The following is a 14,623-nucleotide window of genomic DNA, read 5'->3' on the forward strand; positions in this document are numbered from 1 at the left end:
ATCCTGCTCGACTTAAGCATCGCGACCGGCGAGAAGGTTTCATCATAATCAATCCCTTGAGTTTGTGTGAAACCTTTTGCTACAAGTCGTGCTTTGTAAGTATCTAGATTTCCATGCATATCGGTCTTCTTCTTGAAGACCCACTTACATCCAACCAGTTTGGAGTTAAGTGGACGATCAACCAATTCCCAAACTTGGTTATCGTGCATGGATTGCATCTCGGCGCTCATGGCTTCAAGCCATTTTTCACAATCAGGTTGTGACATAGCATCTTTGTAGGAGATCGGTTCATCCGAATCGACCAAGTAGCAACCATCCACGAGAAATCCATATCTCTCGGGAGGTTGACTAACCCTACTAGATCTGCGAGCAACGTGTGTATGATCAACCATTTGATCACCTTCAACATCCTCATGTTGAAAGCTAGTATCGACCAACTGTGTATCATTCAGTGATTCTTGAACCTCTTCAAGTTCCACTCTCTTTTCACTAGGTCCTTCCATAAGGAACTTAGTTTCTAAGAAGTATCCTTTGCGTGAAACAAACACTCTTTGCTCACTAGGATCATAGAATATATATCCTATATCATCCTTTGGGTATCCTATGAAGATACACTTGATGGATCGAGCCTCAAGCTTATTTGGGGTGTCACGTTTAACATAAACTTTGCATCCCCATACCCTTAAATATGAAAGGGATGGAACCTTTCCATGCCACACTTCATAGGGTGTTCGATCCACCTTTTTGGTCGGGGCCATATTCAAAATACGAGCTGCTGTAAGTAGTGCATATCCCCAAAATGATGGTGGCAGTGAGCTTCGTGCCATCATTGATCGAACCATGTCCAACAGTGTTCGATTCCTCCTCTCGGATACTCCGTTATGTTGAGGAGTACCAGCAGGAGTGAGCTGTGAAACAATTCCACAATCTCTAAGATGACTTTGAAAAGCATCACTTAGGTATTCGCCTCCTCTATCGGAGCGGAGTACCTTGATTGTTCGGTCGAGCTGATTTTGTACTTCATTTTGAAATTCCTTGAACATTTCAAAGGCTTCATGTTTGTGTTTCATTAGATACACATACCCATATCGACTAAAATCGTCGGTAAAGGTAATGAAGTACCTTTCACTATTCCTACTAGTGGGCTTGAGAGGTCCGCATACATCCGTATGTATGATACCTAACAAGTCTTTAGCCCTTTCATTTGTACCTTTGAAAGGCTCTTTGGTCATCTTGCCTTGAATACAAGATTCACACTCATCAAACGAACCTAACTCGTTTGTTTTCAAAAGACCATTCTTTTGGAGAATATTTACACGATTCTTGTTTATGTGTCCAAGGCGACAATGCTAAATGTAGGAATCACTCAAATCCTTTTTGAGTCTTTTGGTGGAAGTTTGATATAATGAGCTATTTGAGGTATTATCATGAACCAATTCATAAATACCGTTGTTTGGTACAGCTTTAAAATAAAAGATACCATTAGATGATACATGCATTTCTGATTTTACAAATTTAAAGTCAAAATTACATTGTCTAAGAAGGTGCACGGAAATAATGTTCCTAGTCAAACTAGGAGCATACAAAACATTCCTCAAAACAACTTCCAAACCACTTGGAAGCGATAAAGTGAAGTCTCCTCTAGCGACCACGTGCACCCTTGCACCGTTGCCCATGAAAAGACTCACTTCGCCCTTCTTTAAGTCTTCATTCCTTTTGAACCCCTGCAACCAATTGCAAATGTGAGTTCCACATCCGGTATCCAATACCCATGTGTTAGAAGAAATAAGATTTAGCTCAATATTAATCATAAAGACATTACCCGAGGCATGCCCCGCATTCCTCTTGTCTCTTAGCTCCTTTAGGTAGACTGGGCAATTGCGTTTCCAATGTCCGGTCTCCCCACAACCAAAACAAGGATCATCCTTATGACCCCTCGGTTCCACAACCTTTTGTTTCTTTGCCATAACCGGTGCCTTGCCCTTACCCTTAAGATGCACAGGAGGACCCTTTCTTTTTGCTACCTTAGCCTTAGGATTGGGCTGAGATCGATTCTTGGATCCACCTTCATTGATCGCAAACACGGGTAAAACCCTTTTACCCATGCTCGCCTCGGCTGTTTTAAGCATTGAGTGAAGTTCTCCAATGTTTTTGTCCCACCCGTTCATGTTATAATTTAACACGAAAGTGTCGAACCTTTTCGACAAAGAGTTAAGGATCAAATCCGTTGCTAACTCTTTTGAGATGGGACAATTGAGCTTGGCGAGGCGATCAATGTAACTTTTCATCTTAAGTACATAAGTTGAAACTGGTTGATTATCATCCATTCTACATGCATGCAAGGCTCGAACCGTTTCGAACCTTTCAACCCTCGATTGCTTAAGGAACATTTCCTTAAGTTGAGTAATCATGTCGTACGCATTATGGTTTTCGAAATCCTTTTGGATTTCGGGAACCATAGTCGCCAACATGAGGCATGACACTTGAATGGAATCTTCCGTGTGTTGGACCCAATTCATGTATTCGACCTCACTTCCCTCTTCCGGTTCGTTGGGGATAGGTGTTTCCAAAACATGATATAATTTTTCTTGTTTTAGAACAATCCTTAAATTTCGGAACCAATCCGAAAAGTTATTGTGATTAAGACGGTCTTTAGCGAGAATAGATCGGAGAGATACATTTTGGACGTTAGGGATTATGTTGTCGTCGACGTGTGCGGCCATCTGCAGAATTTTAATTAAGTTCATTTTAGTGTTTTACTTATTTTAATTATTAATACCCTTTTCTATATACCAAATATAATTAATAATTAAAATCTAGAATCCAACGATAAACCCGACTCCGGTTAGGTGACCTTTTTCCCGTTATCGGTTTATCAAGGTAGTTATTCATAACAATTGCAAACCCTTTTGCAACTTCTAGAGTTTATGGGACCGGTTCGAAATCATATTTCGGGTCGGCATGTTTATCCCATCAACACCTATTAGACCCCATGCTTGGGTGACCCTCTTCACATGGTTCTAATTTAAGTCGTCCTACTTGTATCAACTTGTAATATCAACATACAAATGGTTAGGTGACCTTTTTCCCATTTATATGCCAATATTACCTCAACATATTAATTTACTCTACGCGGTTAGGTGACCTTTTTCCCACTAAGAGCTTACTAATATGTTAAGCGTTATACAAAAGGATGGTGTTTAACTTGTTATCCTTAATTTTAAAAGGGATTTTTAGTTTTAATAATTCTAGTTGTAAAACTTTAAATCATGTTCTAACATGCATTTAGTAACATGATTATTTTGAAACCATTTTCAAAATTCTAATTTATAATAAAACCATTTTATTATCGGCGTGAGACGGCTAGTTAATAAATCCATTTTATTAAACTACGTGTCACGTGATTACCGATAATTGTTAGAACCCGTTTTATGCTTTGTTAATTAATTCTATGTGACGAAGTTGATATCCTAATATCTAACAACCACACAATCAAACAATCAATTAACAAGCATACACAATTATACTAGACACGAGCCACTAAGTTAGACCACACTTGTTAGCCGAAACAAGTGTGTGTCTTAGGTCCGATCCTAAGGGACACACGACACATGGATGTTGTAGCTCCCACTTGATCCCGCATCCAAATGCGTCAAGCATCTTCTTCAACCCCGTTGTAATCCATTGGGCTTGAACTTGGGCCTTAGCTTCCATAAGCTTCCATTTGGGCTCAATTGGTGGGCTTAGGTCCTTTTGGGCTTGAATCCCCTTAATGGGCTTGTGAGGCCCATTATCACCATACCCGGCCCAATAAGGCCCAAACTTCCAATTTTGCAATCTTCTTTAATTTTACAAAACCAAATGTCCTAATACATTTTTTATTCTATAAAATAAAGATATTACAAATAATCTATTTATTACATACCCATATGAATAAATAATTACAAAATTACAAAACTGCCCCTAATTAATTATTACAAACCGAAACTTGAATAATTAATTACAATTGCAATCATCAACCACAAACAAACATCCATTTTGGTCTACGGCTCGGTCTAGTTTTAATAAATAACAAACATAACCCGTTATGTTTTAGGATCCCATTCCAAAACCCCTTGACCTTATCGGGCCTAGCCCAACCCATTTGGGTTTGAGCCAATAACTTGTTCTTGGGCTTCGGCCCATAAGAAAGTCTCATGGGCTTCGGCCCATTTAACTTTCTTCCCTTTTTTCGGTTAACCCATTAACCAAAAGAAGTGGGCTTCGGCCCAATAGCTCGGTTTTATTTATTTATTTATTTTTTTTTGAACAAAGCCAAAAATATAACAAGATTAAATACAAAAAAAAATCATGCATGTTAATTTTTTGTATAAAATCTTTCAAGGGGAAAATATAAAACCGAAAACCCGAAGCTTAGTTTCCCGTATCCCGGCTCTTGATGCCATTTGTAGGGTTTCTATGGATATTTTAGACTTAGTTAATCATTTAACTAGTCATTAAAAGGCGGAAGCGTGATTATCTATAAACTTTATGTACATATATCCATATATATATTACAAGTTCATATGTGTGTTAATCTATGAATAACCCTTTATTCTTGTTTCAAGATTACCATTAATCTTAAGATTAGAAACCCGAGACTAAGGATCAAATAATACGGAAAAACTAAACTATCAAAGCTTGTAAAACTTACATTCTTAACTCCTTAAGAGATGTAGTTGATGGTTGAAGAAGATGATGATGTTGATGCTAGACTTTCAAAGGGAAAATCCTCAAACGGAAGATACCCCGAGCCTCCAACACACACCGAGCTATGTTAGGAAGCTTGAACACGAGAAACCGAGACTCGAACCTCTTTTGTTTCTTGACTTCGGCCGAACCAAAAGCTAGAGGGAAAGAGAGAGTTGTGGTTACTTATTATATCTTGAAAGTATGTTGATATTTATATAAATGAGATCATATCTCATTCATATCTTAAATTAGGTTTTTGGTCAAGTAAAAGTTACTCAACCTCCATCAAGTCCTTACCAACTTTGACCAAGTGTATGGGGTGTAAGGCATACATGTCTAAATAATATATATTTTATACCTTATAAAATATATAAACATCCCATCTTTTATAAACCATTTTATAAAAGAACATATGTTTAAATAATCATTCCAATAATAATTATTTGAATAAATAAATTAACCAATTAATTTATTTAACACTTTCAAGTAATTATTCAGAAACCCGATTTCTGAATGTGTTGTGTTCTGTATTTGTTTTATAGATCATATCTCAACAAATACATAATTGGTGTGTGTCTAACTCGTTATTGGGTATGACCCGACTTGGATCAAACACGGCTAGCCACATTAACCTAATTATGTGTCTCGGGCATACGGTATTCCAACAGTTTGTGTGTGTTTTTGATGGTGTAGGTTATGGTGTAGAGATGGATAAAAATGGAAAGATTTAGGGTTTAAGGGTATTTATACTCCCTTAAGCCCATGGACTTAAGGCCCATTCCATCTCCTATTCCATCTTCTAAAGTCCAAGCCCACCTTCTATTAGTTTATTTATTTAAACCGATAAACGACACACTATAAATAAACGAAATTTATTTTATTAATTCTTATTAGAATCAGATCAGGATGTTACACCAGCCCAAAGGGCCTAATTAGTAAACAATAATAACAATTTAATACCTACAAGTCCCCTATACCTACAAGTCCCCCAGTCCAGTGCTTCTCCTGGGCATGCAAGCGGTTTGGTGAAGTGTTGGACTATGAGGAATGCTCAAGAGTGAGAATTAGTGCTTTTTTGACCCGATGCTATCTAATATGACCTTTTGTATGTGCATCTATTTTGTTTCGGATTTTAAGAGGTTTTAAATCATGATAGCGATTTTGGCACGCGAGTCTTTTTATCATAAGATGACACGTAGGTCATTAATTCGGTGCGTGGCCAAAGTTGATCCGCGGTGGGTGGAGCTTAGCATTAGCGTTGGCATTAGCTTTAGCGTTAGCGTTGGCATTAGCGTTAGCGTTACCGTAGCGTTAGCATTAGCCTTTAGCATTAGCGTTGGCATTAGCCTTTAGCATTACCATGTGGGTGTATTATAAGGTTCCCATTCTCAATTTGGCGCGTGGCCATATGGGTGCATTATAAGGTTCCCATCCACAATTTGGCTCGTGGCCATATGGATGTATTATAAGGTTCCCATCATCAATTTGGCGCATAGCCATGTGGGTGTATTATAAGGTTCTCATCCTCAATTGGACGCGTAGCCATATGGGTGTATTATAAGGTTTTCATTCTCAATTTGGCGCGTAGCCATGTGGGTGTACTATAAGGTTCCATCCTCAATTTGGCGTGTGAACATATAGGTGTATTATAAGGTTCTCATCCTCAATTTGGCGTGTAGCCATGTGGGTATATTATAAGGTTCACATCCTCAATTTGGCGCGTTTCCATATGGGTGTATTATAAGGTTCTCATCCTCAATATGGCGCGTAACCATGTGGGTGTATTATAAGGTTTCCATTCTCAATTTGACGCGTGACCATATGCTTTGCATTAATATAAGGACTTGAATCTTTGTGCAATTTTTTAATGCAAATCTTATATACTCAAACTTGTTTTGTTTTATTTTACTTTTGTAAATACCAAAATAAATATAGGCAAAAAGTTGAGGGAGCTGATTTGAACAAGGGAACCTTCCCTAATAGATTTCCACCATTGTTAAGATCATAATAAATATGATCTCAAAGTTGAGGGAGCTGTTTTGAAAATTTGGATATTAATTTCATGTTCACCTTCTACTTACAATCTTCATAAGATGCTTCCTTAAAAAACCATTAATTCCCACTTGCCTGTTCATCAACTTCACGCCAAAAGTTTTTTGAGTTATATCATTAACATTGATACGTCTAAGACAAGGTGTAGAAACTGAATGAAACTTCCGCCCGAGTTAGCGGGTTTGAGAAGATCATAAGATGAGCATGACATAACACAGCGCGTGTATGTAGCTCAGCCGAAGTTGATCCGTCTAAATCATGCATGACCCGTGGTTGCCGGATTTGATCCACAGCTGCGCGTCAGTGAACTGCGTTGCCTGAGGTTGGTCCCTCTAAGCATGTAGGTGACCTTCCGCAACTCGTACGTATGGTGATTTTTCACGCATGCAGGCGCATGCGGATCACCTTTTTATTTGTTTTTTTTGGTAAAGCGGACCTTGTATATAAACTGTTGAACCCCACACGTAACCCGTGAAAAATTATTCGATTGCACCCGCATGCAACCCGTGATGTTTATGGGTGAACCGCGGGATGTTCCCATAGTTTAATCGCCAGAGCATGTAGCCACGTACGCGACCCGTTATAAAAATTGGCGGGAGTGTGCATGCAGCCCGTGGTGATGGATTGTTGATCCGCGGTAACGCTCAGGTCACCCGTTGACGTTTCAAATTGACGGGAGCATGCAAGTAACCTGCTACAGTAGTTGTTATGGCGGGCTGGTCTTCCGGATCGCTTATGTGGCCCACGTTGGTCTGCCAGTCCCGCATATACAACCCACCATGATTATTAATGGCAAGCGACTTGCGGTGGATAGGATTTGAATCGTGCGCGTGTACGACCCGCGGAGGGTCGGAATCAATCTATTTGAACCCGCATGCTTCCCGTGGTTACAATAATTCTGCGTTGGCGTGTGTAAGTGTTACCCACGGTGAAGTTAAAGTCTGGAGGAAGCATGGGCCCGCGGAGTTCGTTCGCTGTGGCTGGTCATGAAGCATGCGGTGTTAAAGGTGAACCATTGCATAAAGTTTGCGGGAGTCGTATACAACCCGCCGTATCTTTCCTCGCGATCCGCGGATTCCAGAAATGACATGCCATTGCCTTGCATAGAGCTTCACCTGGAGCACTATGGAAGATTTCTATCACTTGGAGCGCGCATGCGGCCCTCTATGGCGGTGTTGAATCGCCAGAGCGCGCATGCGGCTCATCTTGGCTGAGTGTGGATCCGTGGAAGCACACAATGTGGTCCGCCATCAGCGGCGGAACCAGAGGAGGGTCAGGAGACCCTCTGGTCGCTGGATTTTATGTTAACCGGGAAATATCATGGAGATGCTTCCTTGATGTTTGACCCTCTAAATAGTCTCTGCGAAAGTAATCCAAGTGCTGAGAGGAGATGGAAAATAACATTGTTGAAGTTTTATTATCCGGCAAGCTTTCTTGAACCGTGAAAAACAATGAAGAAGATGTTGAATTCATCTAATATAAATAATATTTTTATGTAGTACTATTTCCGAGACAAATAAAAGAATTAAATTGATGTGTACTTACATATAGTACTTCAGTTATATGACTAGATTATTGTATTTTACTTATTTATATATCACTAGGTTAGTGAAAAGGTAGGTCCCAGCAGAGCCCAGTTGGACCCGCAAGACTCACCTTGAAAAGGGACGTCTGCGCAGTTGAACCCGCAAGACTCCTTAACGGACGTCTGCGCGGTTGAACCCGCCTGCGCAGAGACCAACTGGATCCGCAGGACCCACCATGCTCAGAGACGTGACGTCCTTACGCGCAGTACGCTAGTTGTTCCCGCAGGAAACGCCTCCCAATGGTTTCCAAGTACTCCGCCTGTTCCCGCAGTTACGGATACCAGCCATCAGGGAAGGCTACCCGCGCAGCAAGGCTACACGCACAAGGCTTAACTCTCATAATAATTCAATAGTCACCTGAAGAAGGAATGAGCAAGCCGGGAATACTCCCGCCCAAATGAGCCAGTCCGTACGATACTGGAAGATCTTTTGTACTGTACCTGACGAGGTATGGGCAAAAGATCTGACCAAAGATACGACAGCTCATTGACAACAGTATGGCGAGCAGCATGCACTTGTACTGTATGTCACTATTAGCCGCTACCTACTCACCAACTCCTGTCATACCACGTGCATAGCCTGTAGTTGGTGGAAAAGGAATAGCTCACAGCAGGCCTGGTCACTGTCAGCCGCTGCCTACCCACCAACTACCAGCATGGCACGTGCGTAGGCCACAGTTGGTAGAACAGGAATACTATTCAACCGGCTATACCCTCTTGGAAACCTACCTTCGGCTATAAATACCCCAAATGGTATGATCATCTAATCTCATCTTGTATCTTACATCTTATACCTGATATCTGCTCTAGCAATCTCTTAATATACACTTATATTCAAGAGCAATCTAGTCTGATTCTCACGCCGGAGGGTGGTCACAAGGAGGTACCCCCCCTTCTTAGTGACGAGCTCACGGTGTCTGTTTTGCAGGTTATCAGAAGAACCATCTTTGCTGGGTCTAACCCCTCGTGGGAAACATCTATTTAACCCCCAGATTATCCGTAATCTGCCCGGGGTCGATTAGTGTTTCTTCATTGGCGTCATCCGTGCATAAAAGCTAGAACTTAATTTCTTTTTTCAGTTTTTTCAAACTTCTGGAAAGATGGTTAACGTTACTCCGGTCCCAAGGCCAACGAGTTACCAGGAAGCCTCGATAACCACAACCCCAGCTACTGGGGGGAACACCGGCGAGCACACAAATTTTACGAACACTACCCCGGTTACCCAAGCCGGGGCAAGTGCAGTAAACAACCGTCCCCTGGGATTTAATAATACCCAGGCGGAAAGACAACAGACGAGACTCCCCCGCCAAACGCTTGAACAAGTTAAAGCGTGGGCGGAGGCACGTCAGAAGGAATTCCAAGCTGAGTTGGACGAACGCTTGCGTTCCGTCCAACAGGCTGACGAATTTGGAAGCACTCGACAACAGCTCAACATGAGCAGTGAGTGCGAGTTCTCGGACGATGATCGGGAGGAATCCGACACCGACGCAAACCCTCGCCTTAGGGCGAAAGGGAAGCGTAAGGAAACGGACTTCCAAACGAGAAGGAATTTCGGAGAAACCTTCAAACAAAGAAACACGGGGGGAAACCCACGTGACTTCTCCAAAACCTTCTGACCAACTGCTGCAAACGCGGGAACGTCCAGTTTCTAGCGGTCGCCATCGACTACTTCACCAAGTGGATAGAGGCAAAACTCTTAGCCCAAACGACCGCAAAACATATCAAAAAATTCATTTGGGAATTTATTATTTGTCGTTTCGGGCTTCCACAGAATTTGGTGAGCGATAACGGCACCAACTTTGCTGACAAGAAGCTACAACAGTGGCTTAAAGAACTTCAAATCACCCACACCTTTACCTCGGTGGCGCACCCGCAGGGTAATGGTGAGGTGGAAAGAGCAAATAGGAGCATCGTCGACGGCATAAAGAGAAGACTATTGGAACACAGATCCGGCTGGGTGGACGAAGTTCCACACGTACTTTGGGCACACAGAACGATGAAAAAGGCAAGTACGGGAGAAACCCCGTTCAGCCTCACTTATGGCACTGAAGCCATGGTCCCGGTCGAAATTGGTCTACCCTCACCAAGGGTCATGATTCAACCAGAGGACAATGATGCGGAAAGACGGTTAGACCTTATGCTAACCGAGGAACGCAGAGACTTAGCCGCAGCGCGTGAAGAGAACTACAAACGACAAATGCAAAAGTACTACAACACGCGGGTAAAACTCTGCAACATCAATGTAGGAGACTACATATTGCGTAACAACGAGGCTTCGAACCAAGAGCGCCCAGGAAAGCTGACCCCTGTCTGGGAAGGTCCGTACGTTATCAAAGAAGTACTGGGAAAGGGCGCATACCGGCTCGAAAGGCTCGATGGCACTCCCGTCCCACGAACATGGAACGGAGCTCAATTACGCAAATGTTACATGTAGATCAATTCCAAATTTGTAAAGAAAAGGCTCAGAGCCACTTCTAATGGAAATGATTCTCCTTAGAACATCGACGCTGATGATTTTACATTTATACTTTTAACTTTCCACACGGATATGCCGGTCTTCACCGCATACATAAGTGTGAAAGAAAGCCGTTGCGTGGGGAAGGCGGTAAAACCCGCATAAACCCAAAAAATGGCAAACCTTCACGCAGGTCAGTTAAAGGTAAAGTTCAGTCATCCCACTAAATGAAAGTGCCGGTCCTAACCGCACAAATCATGAGAGGAAACCGAACCTATTGACAACCGCGCGTCGAACGGTTAACTTATCCAAAACACTGGGAAAATTGCTAAAATAAACTAAAATATGCATGCGCAAGTCATGTAACGTTTATAACGCAAGTCCCAAAGATTCAAAAGTAAGCGGGAAAATACCCCTTACCTTGGCAACCAAGTAACCATAAGACAGGTGCGGGTACAGTGTCAAGGCAAAACCCTTCACATACCTAGCACCTGCAGGGAATTGACGCCAGGAATACCTTGGAAGTAAAGTAACTATAAGACGAGTGCGGGTACAGTGTCAAGGCAAAACCCTTCACATACCTAGCACTCCGCAGGGAAATGAAACCAAGAAGGATCTTCTGGGCCATGCTTGCGGAAACGGGAATAACATCCCCGCATAGCGGGAACGTCGAGAACTAGATTGTTTGAAGCTTCAAGATGGAATTGGTGGTTCTAACATAATTGATCACTATGTTCAAAACTACCAAAACCTCATGGAGAATCTACACAAGAGGTACTCAACGCTCCTGACTTGCGAGGAGGTTACAGACCTACCCGCATCATACCCAAAGATCAAGCAGAACAGTGGGAAATTCTGCACGTGACATTAGGACTTCCGCGGGAAGAATCCCCATGGAAAACCTTAAAACTAAACCCTTTTCAAAAACCCTTTGCTTAAGTCCAAAAGTTCACCTCACTTATTAAACACTCATGAGAAGAACATTGGACTGGGGGGACTTGAAGAGGTAGGCCCCAGCAGAGCCCAGTTGGACCCGCAAGACTCACCTTGAAAAGGGACGTCTGCGCAGTTGAACCCGCAAGACTCCTTAACGGACGTCTGTGCGGTTGAACCCGCCTGCGCAGAGACCAACTGGATCCGCAGGACCCACCATGCTCAGAGACGTGACGTCCTTACGCGCAGTACGCTAGCTGTTCCCGCAGGAAACGCCTCCCAATGGTTTCCAAGTACTCCGCCTGTTCCCGCAGTTACGGATACCAGCCATCAGGGAAGGCTACCCGCGCAGCAAGGCTACACGCACAAGGCTTAACTTTCATAATAATTCAGTAGTCGCCTGAAGAAGGAATGAGCAAGCCGGGAATACTCCCGCCCAAATGAGCCAGTCCGTACGATACTGGAAGATCTTTTGTACTGTACCTGACGAGGTATGGGCAAAAGATCTGACCAAAGATACGACAGCTCATTGACAACAGTATGGCGAGTAGCATGCTCTTGTACTGTATGTCACTATTAGCCGCTACCTACTCACCAACTCCTGTCATACCACGTGCATAGCCTGTAGTTGGTGGAAAAGGAATAGCTCACAGCAGGCCTGGTCACTGTCAGCCGCTGCCTACCCACCAACTACCAGCATGGCACGTGCGTAGGTCACAGTTGGTAGAACAGGAATACTATTCAACCGGCTATACCCTCTTGGAAACCTACCTTCGGCTATAAATACCCCAAATGGTATGATCATCTAATCTCATCTTGTATCTTACATCTTATACCTGATATCTGCTCTAGCAATCTCTTAATATACACTTATATTCAAGAGCAATCTAGTCTGATTCTCACGCCGGAGGGTGGTCACAAGGAGGTACCCCCCCTTCTCAGTGACGAGCTCACGGTGTCTGTTTTGCAGGTTATCAGAAGAACCATCTTTGCTGGGTCTAACCCCTCGTGGGAAACATCTATTTAACCCCCAGATTATCCGTAATCTGCCCTGGGTCGATTAGTGTTTCTTCAGTTAGTATCCCGTGTGATACACGGGTTGAATAGATAATATTTTGATTTTAATAAATGGATATAAAGATTTATAAAGTCAAATAAATTACAAAAGAAAAAAAGAATCATGATAAAGTTATCAAAAATCTAAAAAGAATATCGTTTATATATGATTGTGCGTTCGTGTAGCTGGTAACACCCATTATATAAGTAAAGAATATCATTAATCAAATATTTTGATTCATAAAGAGTATTAAAACAACAAATGTATTAAGATGCTTTTCATATAAAGTCTTTCAGGGTACATCACAACCCTAAAGAAACTTGGTCCTACTGAAAAAGTTTGTACAAGTGTATCTGCTTATGCTAGTAACATTAAATTATATATGTTTGATTTACAAACAAAATATGAGAAACTATCAAAAAGATGATCAGATGATTATGATAAATGGACAACCCAATATAATCTTAACAAAAAAGTTACTCATGCTAAACTATGAAATACATATGATTATCCATAAATGAATACATATATTTATTTTACTTATATATTCTTTACAAGAAATAATGTACGCCAACTTTGCAGATAAGTTAGTTACACAAATAAGAAGCAATACATGGATCTATAATACCGTTTTGTTTATGATATAAAAAGACAAAATATTACACAGTTCATCAATTATATCAACAAAGTAAACATATTCTACAAATGTATCATTATCGGTTCTCAAAATTAGTCATAAGCGTAACATTTACATCAAATTTATATTTGTTAAGTCTCATAAACCTTTTCCCCAATTTGAAAATTACATGGGAACCCTATGGGTTCAAATCTCCATTGATATAAGAAAATGTAACATAATCATCAATAAAAACACATATATAGTGATAGAAATTAGAAAATACTATTTAACAAACTCAATAGTATTGTAAAAAATTTAAGACGTTAACCTAGATTTTCATAAATTCAACCAAAATCAAACATGCAAACAAATCGTAAACCTTAAACGTTTATTATCGAGTTTTGGATAAATCATGAAAGTATTTACAAATAAATCGACATAACTAAGATTTGATAGATGGAATAGCTTGAGATTATGTGATTGATTTTTGATTATCTAGATAAAATTTCAAATTGTAATTTGATAGATGGAATTGTTTGAGATTATGTATATGATATCACTAAGGGAGAAAGTCAATTATGTCATATATGATTTAGGGAGTCACGAAAAGTCAGCATGTGTGTTATAAATTATATGAAAATTAATATAATTTTTTTATAACTAAAGGTTTGTTACAGGATACCCAGTTACCAATTTTGATTATTTTTTTTTTAAAGAAAAAGAGCTTTAACGATTGAAAACAAAACCTTGCAAAATGGAACAAACACAAATATAGACATATATACTATCTTTCATTACATGTGATTATATTTTTAATACATAATGTATAAGTGTTTGTGCGATTTTCACAATTTTCTACTTTAAATTAGTTTTGAATTGAACACTTACATATAGTATGATTAATTATAAATATTACTATAATACTGAAATGATAAAACCGAGCACTGATTTTTTAAGCTAAGTCCTTTAATCTTGTACTTTTAAATAATTATGATGATGATGATTCATGGAAGAATAATATGCGCTCATGTGACTCATGTCCGGTAAAGATACTTCTATTCTTGGAGTCTCAAAAATTACAATAATTTTACCTTATTATTAGTTATTATTATTAATTACTAAATAATTAACTCATAAATGGAGGGACATATTTAAACAAAGTGTCGATTACGAAATCATTTACCAATTTTG

This window comes from Bidens hawaiensis, unplaced genomic scaffold (genome assembly GCF_021521415.1).
Source record: "Bidens hawaiensis isolate Kalapana, Puna unplaced genomic scaffold, B.hawaiensis_p1.1 tig00028818_1, whole genome shotgun sequence".
Taxonomy (NCBI): Eukaryota; Viridiplantae; Streptophyta; class Magnoliopsida; order Asterales; family Asteraceae; genus Bidens; species Bidens hawaiensis.